The sequence below is a fragment of the Oncorhynchus clarkii genome, chromosome 22 (genome assembly GCF_045791955.1).
Source record: "Oncorhynchus clarkii lewisi isolate Uvic-CL-2024 chromosome 22, UVic_Ocla_1.0, whole genome shotgun sequence".
Classification (NCBI taxonomy): Eukaryota; Metazoa; Chordata; class Actinopteri; order Salmoniformes; family Salmonidae; genus Oncorhynchus; species Oncorhynchus clarkii.
In genome coordinates, this window is record NC_092168.1 from 48251258 (window position 1) to 48270088 (window position 18831).

At 43.7% G+C, this 18831-nt stretch overlaps 1 protein-coding gene across 1 annotated transcript in view; it reads left to right on the forward strand.

The window, feature by feature from the left end:
- The window catches only part of LOC139380364 (transmembrane protein 198aa), a 69467-nt gene that overhangs the window by 314 nt on the left and 50322 nt on the right, over window positions 1-18831 (forward strand). The window lies entirely within an intron of this gene.

An 18831-nucleotide genomic window follows, 5' to 3' on the forward strand; every position in this document is an offset into this window, starting at 1 on the left:
TATTCATTGTTGTAATATCCCCACCAAACACAATTATCACTTAGTTTTTATTTATTTACTTAGTTTTTAATTGGATATTAGGGCGTATAATTTCGCGCCACAGCATGTAAACAAAATAAAGGAATCGATTGCCGGCGTGCCCACTAACCTGCCCGCGCACTCCATCATTTGCCGGAAAGTCTCCTGTGCAATCGGACACTGTGTTGACAATCCAGCACATTGTACTGACCTAATGTAATTAGTACATCCAGCACAAACATAGCAGATGGCTTTTTAAAATCGTTTTAAACAGTCTTCTTGCATTCTAGTCTCTATAGAAGACACCATTAGGTAGGCCTATGAATTCAGCATACCTTGGTTGTTTATATATTTCAGTCTCTCTCTCTCTCTCTCTGTCTCTCTCTCTCTCTCTCTCTCTGTCTCTCTCTCTCTCTCTCCCTCTTCCTCTCTCCCTCTTCCTCTCTCTCTCTCTCTGTCTCTCTCTCTCTCTCCCTCTTCCTCTCTTCCTCTTCCTCTCTCTCTCTCTCTGTCTCTCTCTCTCTCTCTCTGTGTGTGTGTATACAGTGTGATGTTGGTTATGATTAGGGTCATTAGGTGTCACCATCTGGATGAGGTTGGGTCTGTTTAGGTCACGTTAAAGGCACAATCTTGGAAAACAACAGTCCTGCCATCCTGAAACTTGCTTGGATTAACAGCTGAGGGATGTAACCACTCTCAAATTCACAGGCAAACCTATTGATATCAAAACATTGTTTTGACGCCCCTCGAGATTGACCCTGAGAGCATTGTGTGTACGAATCTGTTGTCAAGGGGGACATGTTTTACACCGCTGTGCTTGGCAGTGTTTCGGTTATTACAGACGGCAACATATAAGCAATGTGTTGTGAAAGAGCTCTTAAAACCATTTACATTTTTTAAATATTCTATTGTTTGATGATTTATAAATGCCCTCTGTATGCTGAAGGAAGAATAAGTGCATTTGAATCAATACATTAGACAGGCTCAGCTTTAGGGATAGTGAGTGATGGATGAAGGAATGAATTGGGAATGTAAAATGGACGCTGCATGTAGGAGAGTAAAATGAACAGAGCTTAATGGTGTGAAATGGGGGAATTGTGTTTTTTTGCTGTGAAGACAGTTATGTAATAATGGGAGGATAGAGAGAACCCAAGCAGCATCAGCATCAACAGCACGTCTCCTCAGGGGGTTCACAGTCTAATTGAGTTATGCAGCAACAGGTCAAATATTTTCTTAGCTAATGCATTATCACAGATGAGAGAGTGGGGAGGGGAGGTGGGAGGGAGGGAGAGAGAAAGGTGAAGGTGGAGACGTGAGCAGGGAAAAGTGTTGAGAGTGGGAAATAGAGGGGGTGAGAGAGAAAGGGTGAGAGAGAATGGTAGGGGAGAGAGAGAGAGAGAGAGAGAGAGAGAGAGAGAGAGAGAGAGAGAGAGAGAGAGAGAGAGAGGTGGGACTCGGAGAGAGAGAGAGAGAGTGGAAGTGAGCAAGAGATAGGTCGGACTCGGAGATAGAGAGAAAGAGTGAGCGAGAGAGAGGTGGGACTTGGAGAGAGAGTGGGAGTGAGCGCGAGAGGTGGTACTTGGAGAGAGAGAGAGTGAGTGGGCGAGAGAGAGGTGGGTCTTGGAGAGAGAGAGTGAGTGGGCGAGCGAGAGAGAGGTGGGACTTGGAGAGAGAGAGAGTGAGTGAGCGAGAGAGGGGTGGGTCTTGGAGAGAGAGAGTGAGCGAGCGAGAGAGAGGTGGGACTTGGAGAGAGAGAGAGAGTGGGAGTGAGCGAGAGAGAAATGTTATTCGGAGAGAGAGAGTGAGTGAGCGAGAGAGAGGTGGGACTCGGAGAGAGAGAGAGAGAGAGTGGGAGTGAGCGAGAGAGAGGTGGGACTCGGAGAGAGAGAGAGTGTGTGTGAAAGACAGAGAGAGGGGGCGCATGGAGAGAGTGATGGAACTATTAGAGAGAGGTAAGAGAGGGATAGAAGGATAGAGGGAGAGAGAGAGAGTTGATTCTAATCCTATTAATCCACTTCACTGCTGTCTTTCCTACTAGCCACAGCTATATACTGTACCCGGCAGCTTGAAGAGCCTCTTTATGCAGGGAGCAGACCTGCAGACCCAACAGCTCTGAATGACCGAGGATGTGGTGGTTTTATAGACAAAATAATGTTTGTTTATTTGGCTCTTACAATCGCAACCGCTGCTCATTCTGTTTTCTTTTTTTACACTGAAACAAAAAATATGAACGAAACATATAAAGTTAGTGAGCATTTCTTCTTTGCCAAGATAATCCATCTACCTGACAGGTAGATATGAAGGAGCTGATTAAACAGCATGATCATAACACAGGTTCACCCTGTGCTGGGGACAATAATAGGCCACTCTAAAATGTGCAGTTTTGTGACACAACACAATGCCACAGATGTCTCAAGTTTTGAGGGAGCGTGGAATTGGCATGCTGACTGCAGAAATGTCTAGCAGAGCTTTTGCCAGAGAATTGGATGTTTAATTTCTTTGCCATAAGCCGCCTCCAACGTCATTTTTGAAAATTTGGCAGTACGTCCAACCGGCCTCACAACCACAGACCACGTGTAACCGGCTTCTTCACCTGCAGGAACGTCTGAGACCAGCCACACGGGCAGCTGATGAAACTGTGCGAAGGAGATCTGTCACGCTGCATGAGACAAATGGCGGTCACACCAGATACGGACTGGTTTTCTGATCCACGGCCCTACCCTTCTTTTTTATTTTTACAAGGCAGTCTGTGACTAATAGATGCATATTTATATTCCCATTCATGTGACATTCATAGATTAGGTTCTAATGAATGTATTTGAATATATTTCCTTTAATATGAACTATAACTCAGTAAAATCCTTGAAATTAATCCATGTAGCGTTTATAGTTTTGTTCAGTGTATTATGATTTCATGTAACCTGTTGTGTATATGTTACCCCTTGGTGTCCAGTTCGTCAGCAACATAGACCGGGACAGGTTTAGGGAAAGAGGGATACCTAAGTCAGTTGTACAACTGACTGCCTTCTACTGAAATGTGTCTTCCGCGTTTAACCCAACCACTCTGAATCAGAGAAGTGCGGGGGTGGGGGGAGCTGCCTTAATCATTTTCGGCACCCGGGAAACAGTGGGTTAACTTCCTTGCTCGGCGGCAGAACGACAGATTTGTACCTTGTTATCTCGGGAATTCGATCCAGCAACGTTTCGGTTACTGGCCCAATGCTCTAACCACTAGTTGTTGTTTGAGGAAGAACTCTCACTTCGTCCCAGAGGAAAGGATGTCTGTTATTGGTCCTCTATGTGGCAGGGTTGGTCCCAGAGGAAAGCCTGTCCGTTATTGGTCCTCTATGTGGCAGGGTTGGTCCCAGAGGAAAGCCTGTCCGTTATTGGTCCTCTATGTGGCAGGGTTGGTCCCAGAGGAAAGCCTGTCCGTTATTGGTCCTCTATGTGGCAGGGTTGGTCCCAGAGGAAAGCCTGTCCGTTATTGGTCCTCTATGTGGCAGGGTTGGTCCCAGAGGAAAGCCTGTCCGTTATTGGTCCTCTATGTGGCAGGGTTGGTCCCAGAGGAAAGCCTGTCCGTTATTGGTCCTCTATGTGGCAGGGTTCGTCCCAGAGGAAAGGCAGGTCCCTTAAAAAACAATAGCTAGGGGCCTTTTCACACTATGACCGTTACATCTTCTAGAATAGTCTACAACAGGGGTGTCCAACTCATTCCATGGAGTGCCTAGTGTTCGGTTTACGTTTTTTTCCTTTCAATTAAGACCTAGACAACCAGGTGAAGGGAATTCCTTACTAATTAGTGACTTTAATTAGATCAAGGACAATGGAGTAGTGATAACCCACAGACACTAGGCTCTCTGTGAAATTAGTTTGAAACCTGTAGTCTAGAGCAATGCATGGGTAATGGGTATAGTCATGCTGTATGCATGCTAGCCTGGCTGCAGGTCTGGGGACGGAGAAGGGCTAGCCTGGTCCCAGATCTTTTTGCCATTGTCACACAGCTCTGGTCAAAAGTAGTGCGCTATGTAGTCAAAAAAGGTGCCATATGAGACAGCCATTGACTGAATTAACTTGATGTCCTGGTCTGGTCCCGGACCTGGTCTGTCCCTGGTCCTGGTCTGGTCCTTGGTCTGGTCCTGATCTGGTCCTGGTCTGTTCCTGGTCAGGTGCCTTGGTCTGGTCCCGGACCTGGTCTGTCCCTGGTCCTGGTCTGGTCCTTGGTCTGGTCCTGATCTGGTCCTGGTCTGTTCCTGGTCAGGTGCCTTGGTCTGGTCTTGGTCTGGCACAGGCTAAACAGTGAGCTTTCCAGTAATCCTCTTTATGTTTCTGTCACCTCCTCAGTACTAACCTGGGATTTACAGGGATCAACTGGAGAGATAGATGGATACCTGTGTCCTGCTGCTCCACAGTGGGCTAGAGATAACATAGTGAGACTGGCTGTATGGTTAACACAGTGGACTAGGGATAACATAGTGAGAATGTCTCTATGGTTAACACAGTGGGATGGCTAACACAACCCTGTATATACACTAAATGGCCAAAAGTATGCTTGTTGAACATCTCATTCCAAAATCATCGGCATTAATATGGAATTGCCCACCCCCCCCTTTGCCGCTATAACAGCCTCCACTCTTCTGGGAAGGCTTTCCACTAGATATTGAAGCATTGCTGCATGGATCTCCCCTTGTGCTTGTGGGCATTGTCATGCTGAAACAGGAAATGACCTTCCCCAAACTGTTGCTACAAAGTTTGAAGCACAGAATCATCTAGAATGTCATTGTTATGATGTAGATTAATGATTTGCCTTCACTAGAATTAAGGGGCCTAGACCTAACCATGAAAAACAGCTCCAAACCATTATTCCTCATCCACCAATATTTGCCGTTGGCACTATGCCAAACCCAGATTCGTCCGTCGGACTGCCTGATGGTGAAGTGTGATTCATCCGTCCAGAGAACGCGTTTCCACTGCTCCAGAGTCCAATGGCGGCGAGCATTACATGAAGCTCCCAATGAACAGTTCTTGTTGCTGACGTTGCTTCCAGAGGCTGTTTAGAACTTGGTAGAGCGGTTTGCAAACGAGGACAGAACATTTTTTACACGCTACTTGCTTCAGCACCTGGTGATCCCATTCTGTTAGCTTGTGTGGCCTACCACTTCGCGGCTGGGCCGTTGTTGCTCCTAGATGTTTCCAATTTACAGTACCAGCACTTACAGTTGACCGGGGCAGCTCTAGCAGGAAAGAAGTTTGATGAACTGACTTGTTGGAAAGGTCCTAAGACGGTGCCACGTTGAAAGTCACTGAGCTCTTCAGTAAGGGCCATTCCACGGCCAATGTTTGTCTATGGAGATTGCATGGCTTTGTGCTCGATTCTATACACCTGTCAGCAACGGGCGTGGCTGAAAAAGCCGATGACAAAGTGAAAACAGGTTTTTAGTATTAAAAATAAAAAACAGAAATACCTTATTTACATTAGTATTCAGACCCTTTGCTATGAGACTTGAAATTGAGCTCAGATGCATCCTGTTTCCATGGATCATTCTTAAGATGTTTCTACATCTTGATTGGAGTCCACCTGTGGTAAATTCAATTGATTGGACATGGTTTGGAAAGGCACACACCTGTCTATATAAGGTCCCACAGCTGACAGTGCATGGCAGAGCAAAAACCAAGCCATGAGGTCAAAGAAATTGTCCGTAGAGCTCCGAGACAGGATTGTGTCGATGCACAGATCTGGGGAAGGGTACCAAAACATTGCTGCAGCGTTGAAGGTCCCCAAGAACACAGTGGCCTCCATCATTCTTAAATGGAAGAAGTTTCGAACCCCCAAGACTCTTCCTAGAGCTGTCCGTCCGGCCAAACTGAGCAATCGGGGGAGAAGGGCCTTGGTCAGGGAAGTGACCAAGAACCCACTGGTCACTCTGACAGAGCTCCAGAGTTCCTCTGTGGAGATGGGAGAACCTTCCAGAAGGACAACCATCTCTGCAGCACTCCACCAATCAGGCCTTTATGGTAGAGTGGTCAGATGGGAGCCACTCTTCAGTAAAAGGCACATGACAGCCCGCTTGGAGTTTGCCAAAAGGCACCTAAAGGACTCTCTGGTCTGATGAAACCAAGATTGAATACTTGGACCCTAAGCACACAGCCATGACAACGCAGGAGTGGCTTCGGGACAAGTCTCTGAATGTCCTTGAGTGGCCCAGTCACAGCCTGGTCTTGAACCCGTTCGAACATCTCTGGAGAGACCTGAAAATAGCTTGGCAGCAACGCCCCTCATCCAACCTGACAGAGCTTGAGAGGATCTGCAGAGAAGAATTGGAGAAACTCCCCAAATACAGGTGTGCCAAGCTGGTAGTGTATGTATCTCTTTGGCGATATAACGGCGTAACATCTCTAGATGTTCTGTATCTCTATTTGTTAAACAAGCCTGTCCTGTATCAGACAGTCCCCTGGACAGTAGATTGATAGTGCCCAAGCTGTACAGCAGCTGCTTTGGAAGTGTTGATAACGTTCAATGCTATGTTCCTAATAAGTAAGGACAATAAGCTTTAATATTTAAAGACAGTACAAATACCAATGGAAATCATCACTCTCAAGGTAAAGTATTCAAATTCGAATGAAGAGCAGTGAAGCACAGTATTAGTAAACCCAATGCCCCCTTTCCTGATTGAAGGAGAATTACAAAGGGAGTCTGGCCAAATGTCCATTCTGCCTGCCTGTATGGTGGCTGTTGCGGAAGCTAGGCTTACATCCCAAATGGCACCCTAATCCCTGTATAGTGCACTACTTTGGACCAGAGCCATATAGGCCTTATTCCCTATATAGTACACTACTTCGGACCAGAGCCATATGGGCGCCATTTGGGATGCAGCCTGAGGCTGAATTGTCATGCTGCCCAGAACCTGTGAATATGCTGCCTGTCTATCGCTGTCAGGATCTGGGACTCAACCCCAAGGAGCAGGGTAGCTGGGAGAGACCTAATATCAGGATCTGGGACACAACCCCAAGAAGCAGGGCAGCTGGGAGAGACCTAATATCAGGATCTGGGACACAACCCCAAGAAGCAGGGCAGCTGGGAGAGACCTAATGTCAGGTTCTGGGACTCAACCCCAAGACATAGGGCACCAGGGACGTACCTAATGTGTAAGGAGGAAGTTTTGCTGGTTGGTCTGTCTCTTCTATTGAGAAACATTTGAATAAATGTCAGACAGTCCCAGACCAACATTGGGGCTGCGGCCTAAAAGACAAACTCTGATCTACCAACTAAGGAGCAAATCCTAACTTCCACTTAAATTGAGTTATCACTTAGTTATACAGTACATTGTTGTCAAAGTGAAATGTTAACTTAAAGCTGGAATCCTTAATGGTGAAACTGCCACGTCCGTTTGCGATATTATAACAAGAAATAACGAACACAGTTTTTTTTTCAATTTGACATCATTGCACATGCGATAGAACAGCAGAACATGTGACTTGTTTCAGGAAACTAGGCGTATGTCACGCATCACCACTTGACCGGAGAGGCATTAGAATTTTAACATAATTATTTTTAAATCATAATGTGTTTTTGGGCAGAAATGCCTTCTGGAACATGTGAACTTTCATGTGCCTTAAATAACAACCTTGTATTCCATCTGTAAATACAAATACAATTGTTATATTATGAGCCTAGTTGGTTTAGCCACGGACAAAAACAGGAACCTTGCCACTAGCCATGATTGGCTGAGATAATGGGTGGGCTGGACATGCCGAGAGATGAGTTAGGATTGGTCTGACATGTAGTACGCGTCTATAACATGAGCGCAGTATGTAGTAGGTTATCCTTTCTAATGCATATTTTTTTGAAAGAACGAAGAAGAAGTAGAAGTGTTGCTAATGCTCTCCACTTTCTGGAGGTCCGAGTTTTGGAGGCAGAGTATGATATCTAATGAGATGAAGAAATTTCTGGCGTTTGATTGCAAATATGGAGACGGAGTAGAAAAGAGAACACACAGAAGGCTGTTGTATAAACACCTGTCTCTGGATTACATCTTCAAACTAAAGGCAACCATGGAATCTGTGACAGAGATGGAGAAGTGTTTGCATCCATGTATAAGAGAGTCTACATTTACAGATATTACATGTTTCTAATTTAGTCAGAAAGTTGTTTTCATTGCAAGGTATCCTGTTATGGCTGCAATCCCCCTATCGGGATAAGTATAATCAACAACCGCTGAATAGCATAGCGCTACATTCAATAAATATTACTACAAATATTTATATTCATGAAATCACAAGTGCAATATAGGAAAACACAGTTTACCCTTTTGTTAATCCACTGTCAGATTTTGAAATGATGCTTTACAGCGAAAGCAATCCAAACGTTTGTGTAAGTTTATCGATCGCACAATAAAACATTAAGTACACTTAGCATCAGGTAGCTCGGTCACGAAAATCAGAAAAGCAATCAAATTAATCGTTTACCTTTGATGATCTTCGGATGTTTTCACTCACGAGACTCCCAGTTACACAACAAATGTTCCGTTTGTTCCATAAAGATGATTTTTATATCCAAAATACCTCCGTTTGTTTTTATCGCGTTATGTTCAGAAATCCACAGGAAAGAGCAGGAAAGACGAAAATTCCAAATATTTTCCATTAGGTCCACAGAAACATGTCAAACGTTTTTTATAATCAATCCTCAGGTTGTTTTTAAAATATATAATCAATAATATATCAATCGCAAATGTCTTTCACAGTAGGAGAGCGGAAAACAATGTCTGTCCAAATTCTGTTGCGCAAGCAAAACTCATGTGACCACTTGATGCAATGTTATCGTTCTGGCTCATTTTTCAAAATAAAAGCCTGAAACTCTGTCTGAAGACTGTTGACACCTTGAGGAAGCGATAGGAAAAGGAATCTGGTTCATATCCCTTTAAATCCAGCAAAGGGAGACTATGGAACATGGAGTTTTCAAAATAGAAGCCACTTCCTGTTTTGATTTTCCTCAGGGTTTCGCCTGCAATATCAGTTCTGTTCAAATAAAATAAAATCACATGTATTTATATAGCCCTTCGTACATCAGCTGATATCTCAAAGTGCTGTACAGAAACCCAGCCTAAAACCCCAAACAGCAAGCAATGCAGGTGTAGAAGCACGGTGGCTAGGAAAAACTCCCTAGAAAGGCAGGAACCTAGGAAGAAACCTAGAGAGGAACCAGGCTATGTGGGGTGGCCAGTCCTCTTCTGGCTGTGCCGGGTGGAGATTATAACAGAACATGGCCAAGATGTTCAAATGTTCATAAATGACCAGCATGGTCGAATAATAATAAGGCAGAACAGTTGAAACTGGAGCAGCAGCACGGCCAGGTGGACTGGGGACAGCAAGGAGTCATCATGTCAGGTAGTCCTGGGGCATGGTCCTAGGGCTCAGGTCCTCCGAGAGAGAGAAAGAAAGAGAGAAAGAAAGAGAGAATTAGAGAAAGCACACTTAAATTCACACAGGACACCGAATAGGACAGGAGAAGTACTCCAGATATAACAAACTGACCCTAGCCCCCAGACACATAAACTACTGCAGCATAAATACTGGAGGCTGAGACAGGAGGGGTCAGGAGACACTGTTATACTCACAGACAATATTTGGACAGTTTTGGAAACTTCAGAGTGTTTTCTATCCAATACTAATAATAATATGCATATACAGTGCCTTGCGAAAGTATTCGGCCCCCTTGAACTTTGTGACCTTTTGCCACATTTCAGGCTTCAAACATAAAGATATAAAACTGTATTTTTTTGTGAAGAATCAACAACAAGTGGGACACAATCATGAAGTGGAACGACATTTATTGGATATTTCAAACTTTTTTAACAAATCAAAAACTGAAAAATTGGGCGTGCAAAATTATTCAGCCCCCTTAAGTTAATACTTTGTAGCGCCACCTTTTGCTGCGATTACAGCTGTAAGTCGCTTGGGGTATGTCTCTATCAGTTTTGCACATCGAGAGACTGAATTAGCAACTGAGACTGAGGAGCTGGCCATTTACAATGGATACTTTTTCATCCAACCTACTCAATACTGCCCCTGTAGCCATATGAAGTTAAAGCATACTGTTAGCTAGCTAGCTAACGTTAGCTGGCTGGCTAGCTAGCTAACGTTACATGTATGATCTGTGTAGTAATATTATTTGTATCTCAGAGCCATGTTCTTTGCTAGTTATAGCCTGATGTTAGCTAGCTACCTAACATTAAACCTAGTTGGTTAGTTTTAGCTACCAGCAGATTCATGCAGGGTAGCAACATTATGAGTTGGGATTATGGTTAATTGTTTAGCTAGCTAGCTACATGTCTAAACAAAAGACTCCACTAAGCAAGTAACCATTTCATTGTACCGTTTACACCTGTGTCCTGTGCATGTGACAAATAAACGTTGATTTTATTTGATATCGTGTGTGTTTACCAGAGACAGTAATGTTAAGAACAACATGACACCAAAGTCAAAATAGGCCAATGAGACAGTGTCCAAGTTCTAAAGTTCTCCGGTAGAATGCCCTGCTTTTATTTCGTCACATTCACAACCGTAAGCTATTTTCAGTATTTATCTTTAATTTATTTTAAATTTATTTTTATGTTGGATAAAAGTAGAAACTCAGAACTAGAAAATTATATATCATACACTACAGTTGAGGAACAATGGGAAAGTACTTCTGCTTTGAAAGTTGATCAACTCTTAACCTCACTTTTGAGAAAATGTCCTTAGAATGTTTTGATAGCTACTGGAGGGCTCTTCTTTGTCTACACCCATTCAGCATCGTTCACACCCTCTTAAGCTTTAGCCCCACCCATTCAGCATCGTTCACACCCTCTTAAGCTTTAGCCCCACCCATTCAGCATCGTTCACACCCTCTTAAGCTTTAGCCCCACCCATTCAGCATCGTTCACACCCTCTTAAGCTTTAGCCCCACCCTTCTATTTAAGGACAGACCGCTCGGATCAACCCTAACAACCGCAGTCAAGCACCCAAGCTAATTGGCTAACGTTGGCTAGCTTTCTAGCCACTTCCAGACATAAATGAGAGAACCTCTCACCATTTTACTCACCCTAGAGCTGGTTAGGCTGTTTTTATGTTATCCAGAGCGTTGGTGACTGCAACTGTGCTGCTGGCAACAATTTACACTTTTTTTGCCAGTGTTTGCTGACACATATTCAACGGGTGTTGAGCGTTCTTAAATTAGTCAGTGATTCTGCACTCTGAAATCGGAGTAGATATCCAGAGCAAATTTACCCACTACGTCTATCAACAGCTGTCGTGTCACAGTGACATCATGAACATTCTGTTGAAATGGATACTTGCATAGTGGAGTCTTTTGTTAAGACATGTAGCTAGCTAGCTAAACAATGAACCATAATCTCTCCTCATGGCGTTACCACCCTGCATGAACCTGCAGGTAGCTAACCAACCAGGTTCAATGTTAGCTAGCTAACATTAGGCTAAAACTAGCAAAGCAAATGGCTCTGAGATACAAATAATATTACTACACAGATCATACACGTAACTTTAGCTACCTAGCCAGCCAGCTAACGTTAGCTAGCTAGCTAATGTTAAAACCTTATGACAAATGTATAAACGTGTAATATCTGTAAATGTAACTAGCTAGACTATCTTACATGGATGGACACTTCTCCGTCTGTCACAGATGCCATGATTGCTCTTAGTTTGAAGATGTAATCCGGAGACAGGTTTTTTCTCCATCTCCTTAACAATCACACTCTAATTCCACTGGTTTCAAAACTCTGTCCTCCAGAAAGTGGAGAGCCACACTTGTGCAGTTCTATATATATTTTTTAAAGCCGTGTTAGACAGGATTACCTACACATACCGATCAGCTCAAAAAGACAGAAGTGAGCTACATGGCAGACCAATCCGAACTCCTCTCTCAGCATGTCCAACCCACTCATTACCTCAGCCAATCATGGCTAGCGGAAAGATTGCTGTCTTTATCTGTGGCTAAACCAACTAGGCTCGTATTTAAATTGTATTCTTATTTACATCTTGTAGGGAATTTATTTTCCTGTAATAATGAAATTATTAGAAATTGAAGTTAAGATGTTGTCAGCTATATGATATGATCATTATATGATATGATCGTTATTAACTTAACGTTAGCTAGCTAGCTAACGAGCTGGAAACGAACCAAAAACATCGTTTAGAAAGTTGCTTTTAGTTGCCTGGTTTGGCTAGATTGAAATATGAACTCAGCATAAAAAGAAACGTCCTCTTTCTATCAACTGTGTTTATTTTCAGCAAACGTAACATGTGTAAATATTTGTATGAACATAAGAAGATTCAACAACTGAGACATAAACTGAACAAGTTCCACAGACAAGTGACTGACAGAAATTGAAAAATGTGTCCCTGAACAAAGCGAGGGGTCAAAATCAAAAGTAACAGTCAGTATCTGGTGTGGCCACCAGCTGCATTAAGTACTGCAGCATATCTCCTCCTCATGGACTGCACCAGATTTGCCAGCTCTTGCTGTGAGATGTTACCCCACTCTTCCACCATGGCACCTGCAAATTTCTGGACATCTCTGGGGGGAATGGCCCTAGTCCTGACCCTCTGATCCAACACGTCCCAGACGTGCTCAATGGGATTGAGATCCAGGCTCTTCGCTGGCCATGGCAGAACACTGACATTCCTGTCTTGCAGGAAATCAGGAAATCAGGAAATCTGATGGCAGTGTCATGCTGGAGGTTCATGTCAGGATGAGCCTGCAGGAAGGGTAACACATGAGGGAGGAGGATGTCTTCCCTGTAACGCACAGTGTTGAGATTGCCTGCAATTACAACAAGCTCAGTCCGATGATGCTGTGACACACTCCCCCAGACCATGATGGACCCTGCACCTCCAAATCGATCCCGCTCCAGAGTACAGGCCTCGGTGTAATGCTCATTCCTTCAACGATAAACGCAAATCCGACCATCACCCCTGGTGAGGCAAAACCGTGACTTGTCAGTGAAGAGCACGTTTTGCCAGTCCTGTCTGGTCCAGCGACAGTGGGTTTGTGCCCTTAGGCGACGTTGTTGCCTGAGATGTCTGGTGAGGACCTGCCTCAGTCCAGCCTCTCTCAGCCTATTGCAGACAGTCTGTGCACTGATGGAGGGATTGTGCATTCCTGGTGTAACTCGGGCAGTTGTTGTTGCCATCCTGTACCTGTCCCGCAGGTGTGATGTTCGGATGTACCGATCCTGTGCAGGTGTTGTTACACGTGATCTGCTACTGCGAGGACAATCAGCTGTCCATCCTGTCTCCCTGTAGCGATGTCTTAGGCGTCTCACTGTACGGACATTGCAATTTATTGCCCTGTCCACATATGCAGTCCTCATGCCTCCTTGCAGCATGCTTAAGGCACGTTCATGCAGATGAGCAGGGACCCTGGGCATCTTTCTTTTGGTGTTTTTCATAACTGTGACCTTAATTGACGGTTGACATTAATTGCCAACCGTCTGTAATCTGTGTCTTAACGACCGTTCCACAGGTGCATGTTCACTAATTGTTTATGGTTCATTGAACAAGCATGGGAAACAGTGTTTAATTGAAAACCTTTACAATGAAGATCTGTGAAGTTATTTGGATTTTTACGAATTATCCTTGAAAGACAGAAAAAGGGACGTTTATTGGTGTTAAAACAACTTAAAATACACCTGATATTCAAATGCGATGTGAATCCTTAAAGAGATGGGTGGGGTTAAGGCTTAAGAGGGTGTGAACGATGCTGAATTGACGTAGACAAAGATGAGCTCTCCAGTAATTTGTACCAAAACATTCAAGGCCCTTTTTTTTTTTACAAGTTTATCAACTTTCAAAGCAGAATTACTTTCCCATTTTTCCTCAACTGTATGTTATTCTCTGTTTGTTTTTTTTAGCTCTGAGTCTCTAAAAACACAATTTCAAATGTTGCTACACAAGACCGAATCTAGCCCGGTCGGTCACATATTAGTACCGCAAAATTGGATTGACACTCCTCTTCGCTGCTTCATCAACAAAACAAAAAACAAAATGGACGTTTCCGTTCCGTTCCGTCCGATACTGCGGATCCATCTTTAAGTGGAAGTATATAACCCATAAGGAAAGAGTGGAGTCAACTCATCCCTATAGTAGCCGGGTCTATAGCTGTGATCTCGCTCTCTCTCTTGTATCGTATGAACCAAAGATGTGTCACTCAGCTTGTATCATGTTCCTGTCAGTGCTGTGGTCGATCATAATTTAAGGGAAGACATGACTCACAGAAAAAAACACACATGATCGTATTAGATGTCTTAAAGCCCATTCATTTAGACCTCTTCCTATCGGCATTAAAAAACCCTGTGAAATGTTCCTGTCTCACTGTCCATGTTGGATAGCTCTTTCTCTCCCTCTTGGGCCCCATCCTCCTCTCTCTCTCTATTTCCCTCTGCCCCGTTCCATCCTCCTCCTCTCTCTCTCTGCCCTGTCCCATCTTCTCTCTTTCTCTCTCTCTCTGTCCTGTTCCATCCTCCTCCCATTCTCCTCTCTCTCTCTGCCCCATTCTCCTCTCTCTCTTCCCCATTCCCTCCTCCCATCCATGTCTCTCTCTCTCTCTCTCTCTCTCTCTCTCTCTCTCTCTCCCGTTCCCTCCTCCTCCCATCGTCCTCTCTCTCTCTTCCCCATTCCCTCCTCCTCCCATCCTCCTCTCTCTCTCTCTTCCCCATTCCCTCCTCCTCTCTCTCCCCCATTCCCTCCTCCTCCCATCCTCCTCTCTCTCTCTCTGCCCCATTCCATCTTCCTCTCTCTCTCTTCCCTGTTCCCTCCTCCTCCCATCTTCCTCTCTCCTTCTGCTTCAGTGAGTGCCAGAGCCTGTTGAGAGCTCGACCAGGGCCAGGAATAGCTTTTCAGTGGAGGCTCTGTCTGTATGGGCTTTGTGTGTGTCTCGCTCTCTCTCTCACGCTCTCACGCTCTCTCTCACGCTCTCTCTCACGCTCTCTCTCTCTCTCTCTCTCTCTCTCTCTCTCTCTCTCTCTCTCTCTCTCTCTCTCTCTCTCTCTCTCTCTCTGTGCGCGCTCGCTGCCGGGGGAAAACCACTAAACCGTTTTGATTGGGACAAAAAAAAAAGTACATGGCACTGGGTCAGCCAGCCCTCTCAATGTGCTCTCATCCCGAGAAGAGAGAACGCAGCAGCTTTAATGCCTCCTTACAAATCATTTTGTCTCATTTGCAGAAAGCTAAATACTGTGTCGATACTGTTACATCCTGTTTTAACAACTGTTAAATGGAAGTAACACCTTCAACACATTCTAGTTGAACTAATGTTAAGTAACTGTTTCCACAGCCTTTTTAAAAAATAAGTGTACTTAACTTTTTGATCAAAGTGTTGCCTGAACTTAAAATGTTTCGTTGACCCAAACTTAGCTGGTAACTGGAGAAAACTCAGTCAAGTTAAAATTATGTTTTCTCAACTTGTCTCACATGTTCATTCAACTAGAAAATATAATTTGGGAAAATCTTCACAACAAAAAAAACAAGCTGTGAATCTCCTCACACACAATGTGCTTTTGACATAGATGTTTTCAATTTACATATTTCACACATGTTGACATACATGATTAGAATTTTGATCTCACTTGATATTTGTCCTCACCTGGGATTTGTCCTCACCTGGGATTTGTCTTCACCTGGGATTTGATCTCACCTGGGATTTGATCTCACCTGGGATTTGTACTCACAACCTCTTGGTTCACAACATACCCATCTTCCTGCTATGCCTCCATGTCTGTGTCAATGACTGATTTCACCTGTATTGCTAACACTTTGCACTTCTCAACTCTGTTAAAAAGAACACTTTAAGAAAAACTATTGTGTATATATATCATAGTGATTAAGGAGTATCATTAAAACGGAATGATATTCCCCACCAACATTAGACAACTATACTCTAAACCCCTCAAATTACTGAAATACTGTAAGTCAATCAATAAATCAAATGTATTTATAAACCCCTGACTAAAGCCCCAAACAGCAAGCAATGCAGGTGTAGAAGCACAGTGGCTAGGAAAAACTCCCTAGAAAGGCCAAAACCTAGGAAGAAACCTAGAGAGGAACCAGGCTCTGAGTGGTGGCCAGTCCTCTTCTGGCTGTGCTGGGTGGAGATTATAACATAACATGGCCAAGATGTTCAAATGTTCATAGATGTCCAGCAGGGTCAAATAATAATAATCACAGTGGTTGTCGAGGGTGCAGCAAGTCAGCACCTCAGGAGTAAATGTCAGTTGGCTTTTCATAGCCGAGCTTTCAGAGTTTGAGACAGCAGGTGTGGTAGAGAGAGAGAGAGAGAGAGAGAGAGAGAGAGAGAGAGAGAGAGAGAGAGAGAGAGAGAGAGAGAGAGAGAGAGAGAGAGAGAGAGAGAGAGAGAGAGAGAGAGAGAGAGAGAGAGAGAGAGAGAGAGAGAGAGAGAGAGAGAGAGAGAGAGAGAGAGAGAGAGAGAGAGAGAGAGAGAGAGAGAGAGAGAGAGAGAGAGAGAGAGAGAGAGAGAGAGAGAGAGAGAGAGAGAGAGAGAGAGAGAGAGAGAGTCGAAAACAGCAAGTCTGGGACAAGGTGGCCAAAAATCGGTCAGAATTTTTGGCCATGTTTGTTTTAAGAGTTAAGTTTTGGGCCAAATAAATACAAATAAAAATGTTCAATTCAGGTAACGCTTTTAACCCGAAAAGGTGAGTAAAACAAAAACAACGGCTGTGTGACCAGTTACATATGCAGAAACCTCTCCGCCGTTTACAAAGCAAGTAGAGTGTAGAGAATCATTGTACCATCTAAACCGCTGTGAAATATATTTCCCATAACCCCCCCCCAAAAAAAATATTGTATCTTTGTATCTCTGTTTTGAAGCACAAAATCGAAAGTAAAGACCAAAAAAAAAAAAAAAAACGAAACTTAAAACATGGGAAGCATAGAAATAAGGAACATAGAACATATCTACCGCTTCTTAGACTTGCTTTCAGTACGTGACAGATCTACAACTCACATTTCTATGTGCATTTGGTTGGGTCACCCTAAAAAAGTGACCTATTGCAGCTTTAGTAACAATTAGTTGAAACAACTAGAATTTACTGTGTACTTTATTTCATATATTGGATGAATAAATGCAATGGTCTTAGATGGTGGTACACACACACACACACACACACACACACACACACACACACACACACACACACACACACTGCTCTGTTCTGAAAATAACCCTGTCCCTATAAAACAACAATAGCTTCTAACTGGCTCTCAGGTGCTAGTCCAGAGTGTAATCATTGTGTAAGGTGTGACTCCCCTACAGACTGTGTTGGTCTCTAGGAGAAAGTGATACTGTACTGAAGAGTGTCACGAGAGATCCCAGATGACCTATGGATTGACACTGTTATTATCCTTCTAGAACCTTTTGTATTTAACCAGGGAAGACAGTCAATAATACAATCTTTTGTTTATTCCATGTGTAACTCTGTGTTTGTTGTTGTATGTGTCGTACTGCTTTGCTTTATCATGGCCAGGTCGCAGTTGCAAATGAGAACTTGTTCTCAACTAGCCTACCTGGTTAAATAAAAGGTGAAATAAAAATGAAAAAAGACCCTTGAGGTTAGAAACCTATTTTGTCAGGGGGACCTACTCACTCCCCACAGGGTAAGAGAACGAGCCACTTCTACAGTAAGCCAATAATAACAGGCAGATCGAGACGACTGATTTATCTCTGAAAAGACTGATGCATCATCAGATCTGGACAGTCATCTACAGGCTGGGTCAAGGACGACACCATTAAATAGCAGAGTATTTATAATAGTAAAATATTATCTCTCCTTGAGGTAGACACTGACGTTTAGCTACAGGAGCAGGGATTTGTTTCGCCCGTTTGTTTATTTGAGCGTAGTCATAAACCAGAAAGGAATGGGTGACTTAGTCAGTTGTAAAGGGGGATACCTAGTCTGTTGTAAAGGGGGATACCTAGTCTGTTGTAAAGGGGGATACCTAGTCAGTTGTAAAGGGAGATACCTAGTCAGTTGTAAAGGGGGATACCTAGTCAGTTGTAAAGGGAGATACCTAGTCAGTTGTAAAGGGAGATACCTAGTCAGTTGTAAAGGGAGATACCTAGTCAGTTGTAAAGGGGGATACCTAGTCAGTTGTAAAGGGGGATACCTAGTCAGTTGTAAAGGGAGATACCTAGTCAGTTGTAAAGGGGGATACCTAGTCAGTTGTAAAGGGGGATACCTAGTCAGTTGTAAAGGGGGATACCTAGTCAGTTGTAAAGGGGGATACCTAGTCAGTTGTAAAGGGGGATACCTAGTCAGTTGTAAAGGGGGATACCTAGTCAGTTGTAAAGGGAGATACCTAGTCAGTTGTAAAGGGAGATACCTAGTCAGTTGTAAAGGGAGATACCTAGTCAGTTGTAAAGGGAGATACCTAGTCAGTTGTAAAGGGGGATACCTAGTCAGTTGTAAAGGGGGATATCTAGTCAGTTGTAAAGGGGGATACCTAGTCAGTTGTAAAGGGAGATACCTAGTCAGTTGTAAAGGGAGATACCTAGTCAGTTGTAAAGGGAGATACCTAGTCAGTTGTAAAGGGAGATACCTAGTCAGTTGTAAAGGGGGATACCTGGTCAGTTGTAAAGGGGGATACCTAGTCAGTTGTAAAGAGGGATACCTAGTCAGTTGTAAAGGGGGATACCTAGTCAGTTGTAAAGGGGGATACCTAGTCAGTTGTAAAGGGGGATACCTAGTCAGTTGTAAAGGGGGATACCTAGTCAGTTGTAAAGGGGGATATCTTGTCAGTTGTACAACT